Source organism: Lissotriton helveticus, chromosome 3_1 (genome assembly GCF_964261635.1).
Source record: "Lissotriton helveticus chromosome 3_1, aLisHel1.1, whole genome shotgun sequence".
NCBI classification, from domain to species: domain Eukaryota; kingdom Metazoa; phylum Chordata; class Amphibia; order Caudata; family Salamandridae; genus Lissotriton; species Lissotriton helveticus.
Window position 1 is genome coordinate 1,492,904,845 of NC_136061.1, and position 14,552 is coordinate 1,492,919,396.

The 14,552-nt window shown below is 40.7% G+C and overlaps 1 protein-coding gene across 1 annotated transcript in view; it reads left to right on the plus strand.

Moving 5' to 3' along the window:
* Positions 1-14,552, plus strand: part of PKNOX2 (PBX/knotted 1 homeobox 2) — a 3,383,295-nt gene that overhangs the window by 925,569 nt on the left and 2,443,174 nt on the right. The window contains exon 5 of the mRNA XM_078683923.1: positions 13,964-14,034. The gene's annotated coding sequence lies outside the window, so the exon portion shown is untranslated. The remainder of the gene's footprint in view (positions 1-13,963; positions 14,035-14,552) is intronic.

Genomic DNA, 14,552 nt, shown 5'->3' on the forward strand with positions numbered 1-14,552 from the left:
ACGTGGCAGTCCTGCCACAACTGCCTCGTTCAAGACCCTCGTGAGAATGGGAGCCCACAACTCATTGTTGCTCAGATAAAGGTCAGGGGGTATACCGTCTGGGCCTGGTGCTTTATTTTTAGTTAACCCTGAAATGGCCAATTCCACTTCTGCCATGGAAAAATCTGGTTGTGTGGTCAATTTTGGCCTCTGATCTTCATCATGGGTTGGTTGCCCTGTGTAGTTGTAAAGACTCTGGAAGTGAGTGTACCATTGTTCTGGTAAGATAGTATTTAGTACTTTGGGTCCGCCAGGTTCTTGGAAGCACGGTGTATTTATAACTTTCCAGAACCCAGACATATCTCCTCTTTCAGCCGCCTCCCTTAAGTCCTCCCAGGCTTGTGTTTGTAAACTTTCTTTACGAGATTTTAGGGCCTTTTTATATTTTGATCTACAGTGGGCTATTTTGGAGTTGTCCCTAGGGCGCTGCTTAAGGCTATGTTTGAGGTCTTTATGTGCCTTAATACAATCTTGGTCGAACCAGCGCGATGCAGGTACTGTTTTGCTTCCGTTAGAGGTCTTTAATAGACCTTCTACAAGACATGCTATTTCCTCGAATGCACTAACCACGATCCCTCCCTCCATGCTTTGATCGAGGCATATGTTTATAGCATTTTGCCCTGCTGTTATTAGGCTTCTATAAAATTTGTCTCTGTCTATCTTAGCCCACTTGAGCCTCCTCCCCTGATCCACCGCCTCTTCTGTTACATCTGTTCTACATGATGGTTTCTTGCGGTTTAGACCTTTTAATTCCATAACCAAAGGGTTATGATCACTAAAAATACTAATTTCAATTGCCATATTACTAGTCCTTTTTTTAAGTGTGGGTGAGACCATAACAAAGTCTATATATGAGTGGCAGCCTCTGCCCTTAAACGTTGGGTTAGGATCTCCATTACTGCCTAACTCTATCAAGTCCATAGTATGGACCAAATTATGCCTTTTTGTTACCTTCTCTATTTCCCATCCCTCTGTAGTATGTGCAAAGTGTGGTCCATTTGACACAGTGCACCGCGACCAATCCTTATTCAGTGGTCTCAAATTCTCACAGAGGTGACAGTTAAAATCCCCCGTAAGTATTATACTAGGGATACTTGTTGTCTTATTTAATGATATCTGCACATCTAGTCGGGAATCCAATTCTTTTATTACGTTTCCTCTGCCATTTGAGCCCACCGCATTATACCAGTTTACCACTAGGATATTAGTCCCTTTAGCGCGGTAACCTATCGCCTGCATGTTTTGTGAGTCCCAGTTATAATTGGACCAAACCCCTTGTATACGGAGGTCTACATATATTAGTAGTCCTCCAATCGCTCTCCCCGATGACGATCTTACAGCGGGGACAGAGAAACATTTATACCCCTCCATACTGTACTGATTAGGGTCGACTGCCCAAGTCTCTTGCAGGCATATAATTTGGAAATTATTTATATACTGTCGCCATTCCTGGCAGTCATATTTGGCCGCCAGACCTGCAATGTTCCACAATATGATTCTAATACTATCCTGACTAACCAACATTGTCGCTCCTTCCAATTCCCTTAATGGACAAGATTTCCTGGCTTCCCCCACTGTTGTAGTATTAGTGTTTAATACAAGTGTGTTTTCTACATTCATACTTGCCAGTTTATCTATCCCCTTTGATTCTTTGTGCTTTGTCTCCCCTTGTTGTTCTGGGGCGTTCCTTTTGCTGACCCTCCTACTGCCACTTTCTTCTGGAATGGTGGGTGTGGTGTTTCCAATCCCAGAGAGCCCTTCACCAAATATACTCGTGTCCAGTTGTGTTATACTAATTTCCTCATGTACGAGTCAGTCCACCTCGTCCAATACACAGAACCTATTCCAATGACCATACTGTGATGTGATAGGATCATAGATGGGTGTACCCTGCCAAGGTGTTTGCCATTGTTGCATTCTATGCTGGGGGTCAAAGTGATAGACCCTACTCGCAGGAGCCCTATTTATCTGCACGGGTCTTTGAGGCATAATTGGGTAAAAGTATGATAGGTGCAACGGGTAAATTTGTGTATTTGTTCCACTCAGCGGGGCATTACATATATAATTTACTGCAGCTGTGTCTCTAAAATTAATCGTTATAATGTCCCCTGCTAACGTTTTTATTCCTTTCCCTATCCACTCCCCTCTTCTGACAGCAAGTATTTCCCCGGAGATGTTTGGGGGTAAAGGTCTGTTCGCCCTTAACCATTGCACACATTTGTTTTTTAGCTCAAAGTGTGTTTCTCTTTTCCCCTCCTTTAGGGGGGCAACTCCTGTCAGTACTACGACAAAAGGCAAGGCTTCTGGGGGCAGATTAATTGTCTGGAAGCGAGCCAATCTTGTTTTTTCAGGTATGTCTTTGGGCAGAGTATTTTTGGTTGTGATGTTACTCTCCTTCGTGTTTGGGCCAGTTGTCCCATTTGAAACTAGAGGGTTTTCCTTACCCTGATTTGTATGTACTTGGGGGGTGGTAGTAGTATTAGGGTTCGAGGGTATGGGAGCTTTGTTGTTTTTTGGGGTAGTAATTTGAGTACCTTTCTTAAATTTATTTATAGAAGGATTAACAACTGGTACTGCCTTCTCCTTATGTGTGTTATTAGGAGTTCCCCTTTCCTGCCCAGCCTGGACTGGTATTCCATCTTGTACCACCGACCTAGAAATTCCTACCCCCTATTATTTGTTATAGATATTAGTCTGTCAATCTTTGACATCAGGGGTTTGATATGGGTAATGATGGTTTCTTCTAGATCTGCCTTTAAATCAGCTACCATGTTTGCCACCCAGCAAGGTATCCCTGGTGTGATATTAGTTATTGGTGCCACTAGATTATGATTTGCCGTATAGTTTCTCCCTTTTTTTTGTTGTTTCCTCGAGTTTCTTTGGTCCTTTTCAGGTCTATATTACTTGGTCTTGCCTTTTCTGTGACGGGCGCGGGACTTAAGTTTATCGGGATGTTCTCAGTACCTCTGGGGGTCTCCGTGGGTGCCTGTGCACAGGGAAGCTCCGCATAGGAGGAAGTAAGACAAATGCTTGTATCCAGGGCATCTGTTGTAACTACTGAGAAGTCATCACCTAAGTCTTGGATGGTTATGGTCGGTGGTAATGAAAGCCTCCTTTCGGTGTTGACTATTGCCGTGGCTACTACCCCTATAGTTTGTTGTAGCATCTTGTCTATCGCTGTTAGTGTAGGTAAGGGCTGGGGTGTATCAGCCTTCTGTCTAGTGTTAGAGCGTAGCGTGGGCATCCTGGCAATTTTAGCAACCTTCCTCATGCTTTTATGATTAACGCTTATCGAGTTTGATAAGTTCTCACCCACTGAGGAATTTCTCTTAAGCGGATGACAAGACAGTCAATATCAACGTGCAATTAACAGGGTACAATAATCACGATGGTCTTGATAGTACCTGTCAATGAGTTAGTTGTCCACACACAAGGCGGTTGGTCAAAAGTAAGGGGGGTGGCCCAGCCCAGCCTCCTCTGGCCTCAGAGGGCCCGCCCTTTGCCCGGGCTTCGCCCGGCGCTCCCGCGACGCGTGGTGTGATGTGGAATTTATAGCGCCTCCTGGCGCGTATTCCCCTCAGCAAGGCCGCAAGGGAGCTTGGTAGATGTGGTTCCCAGCTCCCCTCGGTCCTCCCCCCACAGCGGCAGCGCACTGATTCAGAGGCTGCGGCGGCGAGGAAGGACCGGTAGCGTTATCGATGGGCAGTGTTGGCGAGTGTAGACCTCCCGCCTCTGGTATCTCAGCAAGGTTGGTGGCAACGGCAATCTTCTTATTCCAAGTCCCCCGCTCCACCGGGTGTGACGTGGAATTTATAGCGCCTCCTGGCGCGTATTACCCTCAGCAGGGCCGCAAGGGAGCTAGGGAGATGTGGTTCCCAGCTCTCCTCGGTCCTCCCCCCACAGCGGCCGCGTCCTGATTCAGAGGCTGCGGCGGCGAGGAAGGACCGGTAGCGTTATTGATGGGCAGCGTTGGCGAGTGTAGACCTCCCGCCTCTGGTATCTCAGCAAGGTTGGTGGCAACGGCAATCTTCTTATTCAAGTCCCAATTTGATGAGTCTTTACGAAACCTTTTTTATAATAAGGTTGTCCACCTCCACTCCTTCCAGGAAAAAGGCAGGGTGGGGGTTTCCTAAAGCATTGATTTCCCACTTTCATTCCCATTGTAAATGTTGGAAAGCTATACAAGAATAATTGGGCAGAAAGTTAGAACTTTGCCCAGACAGCGTGCTTTTCATTATTTGGTGTAAATCCATTCAACAGTTTTTTTAGAAATCCACATTTAAAGAGGTGCTCAGGGTGGTCCTGAGGGGGTTAAAAAGTTATAAATATCTGGACTGCTGATGTCCAGGTATGGTCCTATTGGACACTACAAAGGGGGCTGGTCACTTCTGATTGACTGTCTACAACCTGAACAATATGTATTGTGGCAGTCATTACTGGACTCAGGGATATGGTCCCTGCACTGTGAAGCAAATATAAAAGAATGTATAAGTAGGCAAGGTGAGCACACCCTGGCTTGAAGGGCCATTTGTGTGTGTGGGGGGGGGGGTTCAAAGGCCCATTGATTGAATGGCCAACACATGGACAACATGTGGCAGCCATAACAGGATTCAGGGACATGGTCTTATTAAAAAGCATTGTAGTGAATGCCAAGTTTTAAGGGTCACAAAAAGGAGTATATATGAAAGGTGGTAACTGATTTAGGCACAATATAAATCATTGCGGTATCATACTAATTTTAGGAACTGTGGTGTGTTCTAAGGAGATTTTACCAAGTTAAAAATGCTGACCTTCTGCCGGGATTTCATGAACTATGTTTGAAAGAAAAACAATTCTCTCATGATGTTCTCAAAGGGGCTCCAGAAGCCAACATAAAAGCACATTTTCTATAGTATCACAATATCTTCATCTGCTATGTGAGAACAAAGTTTAACATTGTGAGTAAAACAGTACTTCCAACAGGAGCAGACACCTGTCAGTTGATTCAACAGTGTTATACTACAGCATCACAGAGTGTTTTGTTGAACTACCCGAAACCACCTACATGGAATCTAGGTAGTACATTTAAATTATTTCATTTCGAAATTAGCACACTAGGGGGTTTCTTTTTGTCATAGACATTGTGGTTAAAGATCTAGACATCTAAAATGAGGTCACAATGTATTTGAGTTTTCAAACATTTCCCTTAACCATTTCACTAAAACATTCTGGCATGCAGTTAAAAAAAAGTATTTCCAACACCAGCAGCATTCTGGCAGTTAACTCCATAGTAATCAACTGCAGTATCACCACAGAGCTCTCTGAACTAGAGTGCTAAGATTTTATATTCAAGACAAAATAAGGCTCTCCTGAACAACACTGTGAATAGGTGCTGTTGAATTTAAAGCTTTTCCTGAAGAGCAGGCTTTGAGAGGTTAATGCTGGCATGAGACCACAGGGTTAAAAATGTGAGGGTTTTTAGTAATTTGAGGCATAATGTATTTTTAAAGGGTCTAAAAAGAGACAGCTGTACAAGTGCAGCATCCCCTTTCCATATCTGTTCAATCAGCATACCCATCTTCTAAGCTGAGTGTTTAAGAGCTCTCTAAGTTTAAAATAGTAAATGGGCTGAAGCAAGCATTTCCTTTCCTTCCCTGTACGCGAGCGCATGCATGGGAGAATGTCTGCCCTTGCAGTGGGAGCAGAGTTAAAATCTGCACCTGCTGGGCAGGAGAATAGTTGTTGCTGGTTTCTGACAGCACACAGAATGGTTTCTGGCTGGGGAGCCAGCAGGGGCCACTGTGGTTTTGGGGGCTCCCCACATGCCCCCCAACGTATTTTATGGGTGTTGGTGCCCCAGGTGGGACTAGAGCACCCATAAAAAAAGTTGCCAGCTACCACTGGCACATACAATGGGTGCTGGCCAGGGAGCCACCAGGTGCCCTAGGGGCCTTGATGCTTTCCCCTGGCCCCCAATGCACTTCAGGGCAACCACCCAAAAAAAAGAAAGAGGGCAGCTCCTGCCCACATGCACAATGGGTGCTGGCCGGGTAGCTGGTAGACATGGGCTCCCACTAATGATAAAAAATAATAATTAAAAAAGTCAAAATAACAAATAGTAAATGAGCTGATATAACTGCTAATTTATTATTCACTGCTCCTGGACTGGAGCACCACATAATGCCCTTCTAGGGTGCATTTGAATATTCTGCCCTCCTTTGTGGTGCCCCAAACTGGCCAGAGGCGCCACCATGATGTTACGAAGGTTTAATGAGGGGCTGCATGGAGTGCAACAGCTCCACCCCCCTAGAAATACTTACAAAAATTAACACTATTCTTCTTGAGGTCTATAGAACATGACCCAGGAAAAGTTGATAATTTTTTTAAGGCTTTCCCAGAGCTGTATGTTTTGTTCTTCAGCTTGGGAATCCAGGGAGCCCTTATGGTTAGCCTTATGACTGCATGATGTGGCTTGAGGATCATAAAAGAAAGATTTTAACACCTGTTTAATGATATTTTGACTGCATATACTTTATTTAAATACTTACTGACGTTGCAGTGACCTCTTGCAAAAAAAAACAATTGGCTAACCTTTTATGTTTTGAGGCCTTAGTAACTCACTGGAAAAAACAAAGCTTAAAGTAACTGTTATAGTTAGATATTTATAAAAAAAACTTACAAATTCACTGAAAAAACAAACGTTAAAGTGAGGTCATAGGAAGGTGACTCTGTCAGTTTTAACATAACATTTTAAACTAAAAAACAAAAAAATTCACCAATTATAGTTAACTGAAGTAACTATAACTCAATACCTCAAGTAACTATACCTCACAGCCTCGCTGTGTAGTGCTTATACCCTCACATATTACATAACTCATGACATGTTCAATGACAGCATTGATAAGAGCACTGATGACTTCTGAAATGACATAATTTATGACAACACTGTGCATGGCACACACTTTCAAGATTTATGGGGAATGGTGAGCCTTTATATGCCAGATACATGCTAAAGTGGTGATCTAAAAAAGTACAATAGCAAGTGTTCAATTCAAAACCACTTTATTCGATTATTTTAAAATCATAAAAGTAAGCTATTCAATCACATGGTAAAATCAGAAATACAAAAAATATAAAAGTTACTTTTCAGCAATATACAATTCATATGTACAGGACGCACAATGGTGTCGAATTGATAGTTAATCATTACTTACAATTATACACAACGGTCAGTGAAACAATACATATTTACAAACAGCCGGTTTAATTTCATGTACATTCTAAGTTGGTTGGTGACATTGATTTCAGTTTATGATGTTACATTTACCTGGGCAGTTTGACCCAATAGTCTATGTTTTTTGTTGCAAATGGAGGCTACCAGGAAATTTGCTACCCCGAACATGACAAAGGGGGATTCCATTAATTGTAGATAAAGTAATGCAGGTTTTACTTGCATGAACCCCCTGTGAGTTAGTAATGGGGTAATGAACTTTTTCCTGCCTCCCGTATAAAATGAACAAAAAACCACAAAGTGCATCGTGCCCTGATATGAATGATCGTCGCACTTGCAAGGAGCAGCTTCCTCTGGTTTGCACCACTCCTTAAAGGTTCCCAATAGCAGGTGCGACTGATTGAATCGAAATTTAGTGAGCAACCATCGGTGAAAGGGTTTGGTAACAATTGACAAGTACGGTTGGATAGACAATGACAGTATCAACATATAGTGAGCCCTAACAGTTGGTTTGCTAATTTCTATTGCTTCACGGTCCAGTTCTCTAGATTTAAAAAAATGTGTTTTTACCCAGTTGATATCGGCCTTAATTAGACCTTCTGGGTTTGTATAGATCTCTGGACGTCCCAGATAGTTGGATGTTGATTTAATAAAAGACAGCCATTGTATTTCCGCCACTTTGTCGAGTAACATACAATCCCTGATGATCTTATGGTTCAAAGTGAGATTGGGATTCAACCAGGTTCTTATCCATAGTAGGATGGGGGCCATGTTCAATAGATCTGAGATATATCCCATCCCAAGCTCCAGATGTACTGCATAACTGGCAGTTGAATGGGGGAGACCTAGAAGGGCTCGCAGGAATTTATTTTCTTCTCTCTGAATGAGAGTTGTATCCTTGAAGCCCCATATTTCTGCCCCATACCTTGCAATGGCCATACTTTTTGCTTTATAAATAGACAATAGCAAGTGAACAGATGGAAGCATAAGGCCAATGGTGTAGCACAACATGGCGGCGTCCCCTGCAGAATGTAATGAGGGGCTTGGAGTATCACAGATCACAGATATTCTTTGGTCTTGGGCTCAATGGGGGTACTCCTCAAGGGGTTGCCCCCTATGCACTACAGGTCTAGTTACCTAAATAATCTATTTGACCTAATTATAATGCGCTTGATCTCTAAAACTCGGTTTCAAATAATGTGATCCTGGCCAAATATTTTTATTCATTGAGCCAACATATTCTTCTTCATCACATTTGAAAGCACCTTCAAAAGCACAAGTTCAGCATGTCTTTTGTACAAAAATCACTAAAGTTTGATTTACTAGACTAAACTTTTGCTCTATATATAATACAAATCTAGCCACATATAGCATACACATGCCTGCTGACTTACCTCTTAGTTCATAAACAGAATTGTCATCAGGATGGGGGCAGGAATGGTTCTGAAATCATGTTTAAAAGCTATCACTTTTAATAAATACATACCTAAAGCATGAAGTGGTGGCACACTCATTTGCAATCAGCAGATTTTTCATTGAAATGGCCACAAAATTTCGCACTGACTTGCTGTTTTACTGATAATACTATATAGTGTTCAAACAATGTTTAGAAATCGAGTTTATGAAAATATTTGTCATTTGCAGGTCACCAAGTAAAGTGATCTAATTTGTTTTACTCCTATTTAAATCTTTATTTGCATCACACTTCTGAATTCTAAAAAAAAGTGCTTTCGTAATACCTGATATATTTTTAAATAATTGTACTATACATTTACAAGCTTTTTAAATGTTGTGTGTTAGAAAAAACACTGACATCCTACAGCCTTTTGTTTCACAATGATTGTCAGATAGATCACTTGAAAAAACCTCCAACTGTAATAAGAGAAAGAAAAGTAAACAGCATTTTCCAAGATAAGATAAGCAGCAATTAGTAAAAAGACAAACTGACATTTAACCTCTGTCCTTTTACAGACTGTAAATGTGTTAAGATAAAAACAAGATTTAAAGGCATTTTAATTGCTCAATCACTTTGTGAATGAAAATAACTCCTTTTCCTTTCCAGTTTAAGTTCACTTGCCAGAACAGGCTAGTAGGTGCTATAAATAGCCCGACCTGATAAAATTTGACTCGCAAGTGGGTGAGTAGATCTTTTGAGGCCACTCTGTCTACCAGTGATATTTAAATAGCATTGTTGTAGTTCTGTTTCTCTCTGCTTGTGAAAGCGGAGTGGCTTTTGCAAGCGTTTAACTGTTTCTCATTCCATGTCATTGCACTCATTCTGCCGACTATGCAATTGAATGGTTTAGGGGCTGCCTGGGAATGCTCTAAAATTAGGAATTGTGTTGGCCCCCTTCCCCCTCCGGAGTTACGGATGAGGGCCTCCATTATGCACCTGCATGAGGCACTTGCAAACAGACAATGACAAGTTGATATAATGTTTGCACGACATGAAAGTATTACTTATGTTCAACTCGTGAAGCTTTGGGAGTCATTGTGACATTACTACGGATCAAAAAGGCAGCATCTTTCAAAGGGAACTTTGACACATTTAAACATGACACTACAGTCCATACTAAATGCAATCTGCAACCATTTGCATCTACCTATAATAACTAGGTTCTGCTTTATTTAAGAATATGTTTAGTAGTTTATGCAGTTTATAAAACATGAAATTGGGGTCCTGTCTTTATTATGGATTCTCTTATTTAAAGGACCATCTTTAATGTTCTTGAATAAATACTGTATCAACAGTTTAACACTTTTTTTATTATCTGAAAAAGGTATCAGAGAAATTGCAATAAAACCTCATATTCTCACCTTTCCATAAAACAGTAAAATTGAACACAAAAATCAAAATGTATAAATAAATATTCTTTAGTAGGTATCCTCGAAAATTTTATACTGCATCAGCTCATTAATTGGAATGTAATAAGCTAAGAAACAAATCTGGTTTCTTGAAACCAGGAATAATTGTTTTCAAGGAACATGTTTGAGATTATGTGAGAGGATAAAAAGGCAAAGTAATGTGTCAGCTCGGAAAGCATTCTGGATGAATGGATAGCACTTAGGGAACTGTTGGAGAATGGGGTGGAGGGAATGGGCCAGGGAGATTTGTGAGCTGGAGGAGAGTGAATAAAGTAGGCAAGAGGTGGTAAGAAAAGACATGATTGAGCAAGCAGAGATGGATGTGTGAGGTGAGATAAATGGATTTCAGTCGACAGTATAAAAGAGTAGTTGGATGAGAGAGAGGATTATCATCATCATCATCATCAATCCACTTTATTCGATTAATTAAAATCATAAAAGTGCAAAATACATTTATACAGAAACAAATCCCCAATTAAAACATTTGCGCTATGTTCATAAAACGTTATCCTATATCCATATCAGAGGTACCTGATAGTTCAGAATTAAAAAACATACTATAATAAACAAAAAAGTATACAATAATTAATCTAGAACATCTTTTTTGCTTGATTCGTACAGCCAACGTGAAATAAAAAAGGTGCCAGCAAGAGAATTTTTTTATAATTATGAATTACAGCAGCAAGATCTGTATTTTTAATTAAAGATCCAGGCTAGTAGAATCAGTCGCTGAGGATTTAAATGTGTTAAGTACCTCTTACAAAGAATAATGTTACCACAATAACTAATGAACAAAGGAAAAGAAGAAAGCAACACAGGAAGTCTTAATATCAAAAAAGTATTATTATTTGCTTAGTATATTCAATTATCAGGGTACATAGTCAGTCATAAACATTAATAAAAAGATGCATTTCAAATGTACAAAGGATCTAGACAATTACTCCTATGATACATCAGAAAAAGGGTCCAAACTGTAATGGAAATACACAGTGACTACTAGTCCTCTGAAAGTAAGTCACTTGTAGCAGATGTCTGAAGTGCAGAATTGGACAATGTAAGTCGACGTTTCGGTCACAATGCTAAAATTCACGAGACCTTCTTCAGGACAGATAAACTTAGCATCTAGCGGTGACCCCTTAGAGAAGATAGGTAACCAACTTCTGAATTAATGAATAGTGTCGGTGCCTAGTTGTCTCTGAATAAGTGTGCAGAGAGCTCATCGAGTAAGTCTCAAGGTGTCTTAATTCATGAGAAGTCTTCCTTATGTGTTAATCAAATAGGAATTTCAGAATAAAAAAGTCACTGCGGCAATGATCACAAGCTGTAGATGCAGGAACGGCTAGCAACCGGCGTAGTCACAGAAAAGGACAGCTATCTGAGCGTCTGCCAGCTTGTTCTTTATCAAGCGGTAACCGCTGAATTGCATTCAGGATAAACAAGTGACAGCGGCAATGATCACAAGCTGTAAATGCAGGAAAGATTAGCAACCGGCGTAGTCACAGTAAAAGACAGCTGTAAATGCAGGAAAGATTAGCAACCGGCGTAGTCACGGTAAAGGACAGCTGTCCTTTAAAGTGACTATGCCGGTTGCTAATCTTTCCTGCATTTACAGCTTGTGATCATTGCCGCTTGTTTATCCTAACATTGCTTCTAAGTAGGAATGTCGATGGAAACACAATGCAGAAACAAAGGATGCAGTAGGGAAAAGAACTAGTCATACATTGGTTGTGTTGAAAATTATCTGAATTTTTCTTAATGCAGATGGATGATGTGCAGTGTGTCCATCGTGAACAACAGAACCATAAACGAACAATAGAGGACATTACATTTATACAGAAAGCACAAAACAAGAAATGTACTCAGATCAAAAGTTGTAACAAACAGCCACAGAGAAAAATTATAAAATGAAGGCGAGCCATTTATCAATCAAAGCAATTTGATAGCTGGTTCGTTTGTATGTGTCGCCGATGTTTCAACCTCGTTTGTAATGCGGGGTTACATCAAGGCCAATAGATAGTGGGGACACCTGGAAATTAGAAAACACGGGATGACTACATTGTACTATTTTGTGCTATTATATTGACGACAGTACGTCAAAATAATTACTCTTTGACACAGTATCTGATGGAATCTTAGATAAATAACTTACAGTAAGCCTTATCTACCCTGCTCATGTGCACTCAACAATTAGCGCTCCCATGGCCCTTAATATATATTTCTTCCTTTATTTAGTTTTTTAAAATATATTTGTATCCTTATGCTGCACGACCTGCCGCATACAGGTGCCCTGGCAACCTCATGGGCACGCCTCCTGTTGTACTCCCTGGGGCACCGTGTCAGTGTCAAATAAAAAGAAAACTGCAGCATCTTCCAGTTGATACTGACGAAGCGGCAAGGCTTGATCCAAACAGCCACCTTCTTGATCCTATTGGCATCCTATTGAGATTTTTTAAGACGGTGCGGAACACGTGCAATTTTTCACTGCCGACTACTGAGTAAGCCCCAGTTGTGGCAGCTGGCTCATCATTCGCTTGCTGAGCACACATCATCTCCTTGGGGGTAAGTGTTCCCAGTGAACCCACAATATGTGCCTTTCTATTTGTAGCCACTCGGACCATACATGCTGTGCCGTGAAGCTGCTTACCAAGCTTTATCCCTCTTTTTGTTTTTACCCAGTTCCCACCAGGTGCAGTGTCAAAGTGTAATTATTTTGACATACTGTCTTGAATATCGTAGTACAAAGTAGTCATTCTGTGTTTTCTAATTTCCAGGTGTCCCAACTATCTATTGTACCTGATGAGACCCCGCATTACAAAGGGGGATGAAACGTCGTTGACACATACAAACAAACCAGCTATCTAATTCCTTTTATTGATAAAAGGCTTGGCTTCATATAATCATTTTTCTATGTGGTCGCGTGTTACAGTTTTGGAAGCATGTACATTTCTTGTTTTGTAGGTCAGTATGAATGTAATATCCTTTATTGTTTGTTTATGGTGCCTTTGTTCGAGTGGGACACACTGCACATCACACAACTGCCTTTAAGAAAAATACAGATAATTTTAACACAACCAATGTATGATGACTTCTTTTCCCTATTGCATCTTTGAACAGTCCTATTTTATTCTGCCTGGGATCTTGTTTCTGTAATGTGTATACGTACACATTCATAATAAGAACCATTGTTTTTTTTATAGTATTCTATGCCTTGGTTCTCATTTAGTAGGGATGCCTACTCCTACAACTGTTAGTTAATTGCCTGATAAAGAAGGCACTCTCCCGTTCTATGGAGTTGTGTCTAACACCACATTACGAGAAAGTTAATCAATTTGATTATGTATCATTGTGCACTCTTCTTTTATATAACATGTGCCCTAAATTGCATTCAGCATTTGTCCTCTCAGCCTGCTTTGCTGGAAAATCTTTCTAGTATGTTTTAATGATGGTCTGTATTTTATATTGTTGTACTTTTATTGCCCTGGCGACCAAAATAGTGATTTGAATTGAATTGAGTAGAGCTGCTTTTGTTTTGGGAAATAATGTATTGGCATGAATCATTTCCAGTTGGCGCTGGAGAGAAGGAACACTGGATTAGAAGTTGTGGGTGACATAGCTGGCACTATTGTGTCATAAGAATGTTATTGAACTTCTCGCTGCTAAAAAAGGGTTAGTTATTGTTTTTTACATTTTGTCTACTCTATGGCCAGAGCTTGGGCCCATAAGGCAGAATTGAACCAGTAACTGGAATAGCTGAAAGACTCTGAAATGCTAGTGATATGTTTTTTTTCCAAAAACACTTTACTGTATATTTATATAATATACTGACTCTCGATATGTTTCCTTATATAGTGTGGCTTAGATAAATTCAGGAGAAATTCACACCAAGGATGGGATTGTGTTACACGTTCTATCAGCAAAAGGTAAGGCCTTTTTTATATTAAAGCGACTACTTGCAGTGCAGTTGTTATGTTGTCTTGGGATCCGGCTCTACACCTCTTCACAACAAAGGGGCAGGTCCCAAAATGTATAAATCTACCTCCTCAATAATATGTAGGGGGTGGAATTTGTATTGTAATGCCTTGCAGCCATTTGTAAATGCTGTGATGGCAGCCTGTGTGAGGGAACAGATCCCCAGTTCTCATCCAACCCAGCATTCACAGACTGCCTACTTTTTATCAGCCCCTTTATCACGATTGGATGGCTTTCCTGTCTTTCTCAGTTCCCAGCTTGTGATTTGATGGCTTTTGTCCCTATTTTCTTTCTTGTCTCATTACTGGAGCATGGTTTCCTTGCGATCCTTCTGACTTGATGAGTTGTATCACTCCACTTCTGACATGAGGGAACAACTTTTTTATTTTTTAGCACTTCTTGTGAGTGCATGATTTTCTTCTCTCCTTCTCCCCATCCACCCACAGCCACCATTTACCCTTCCTATGCT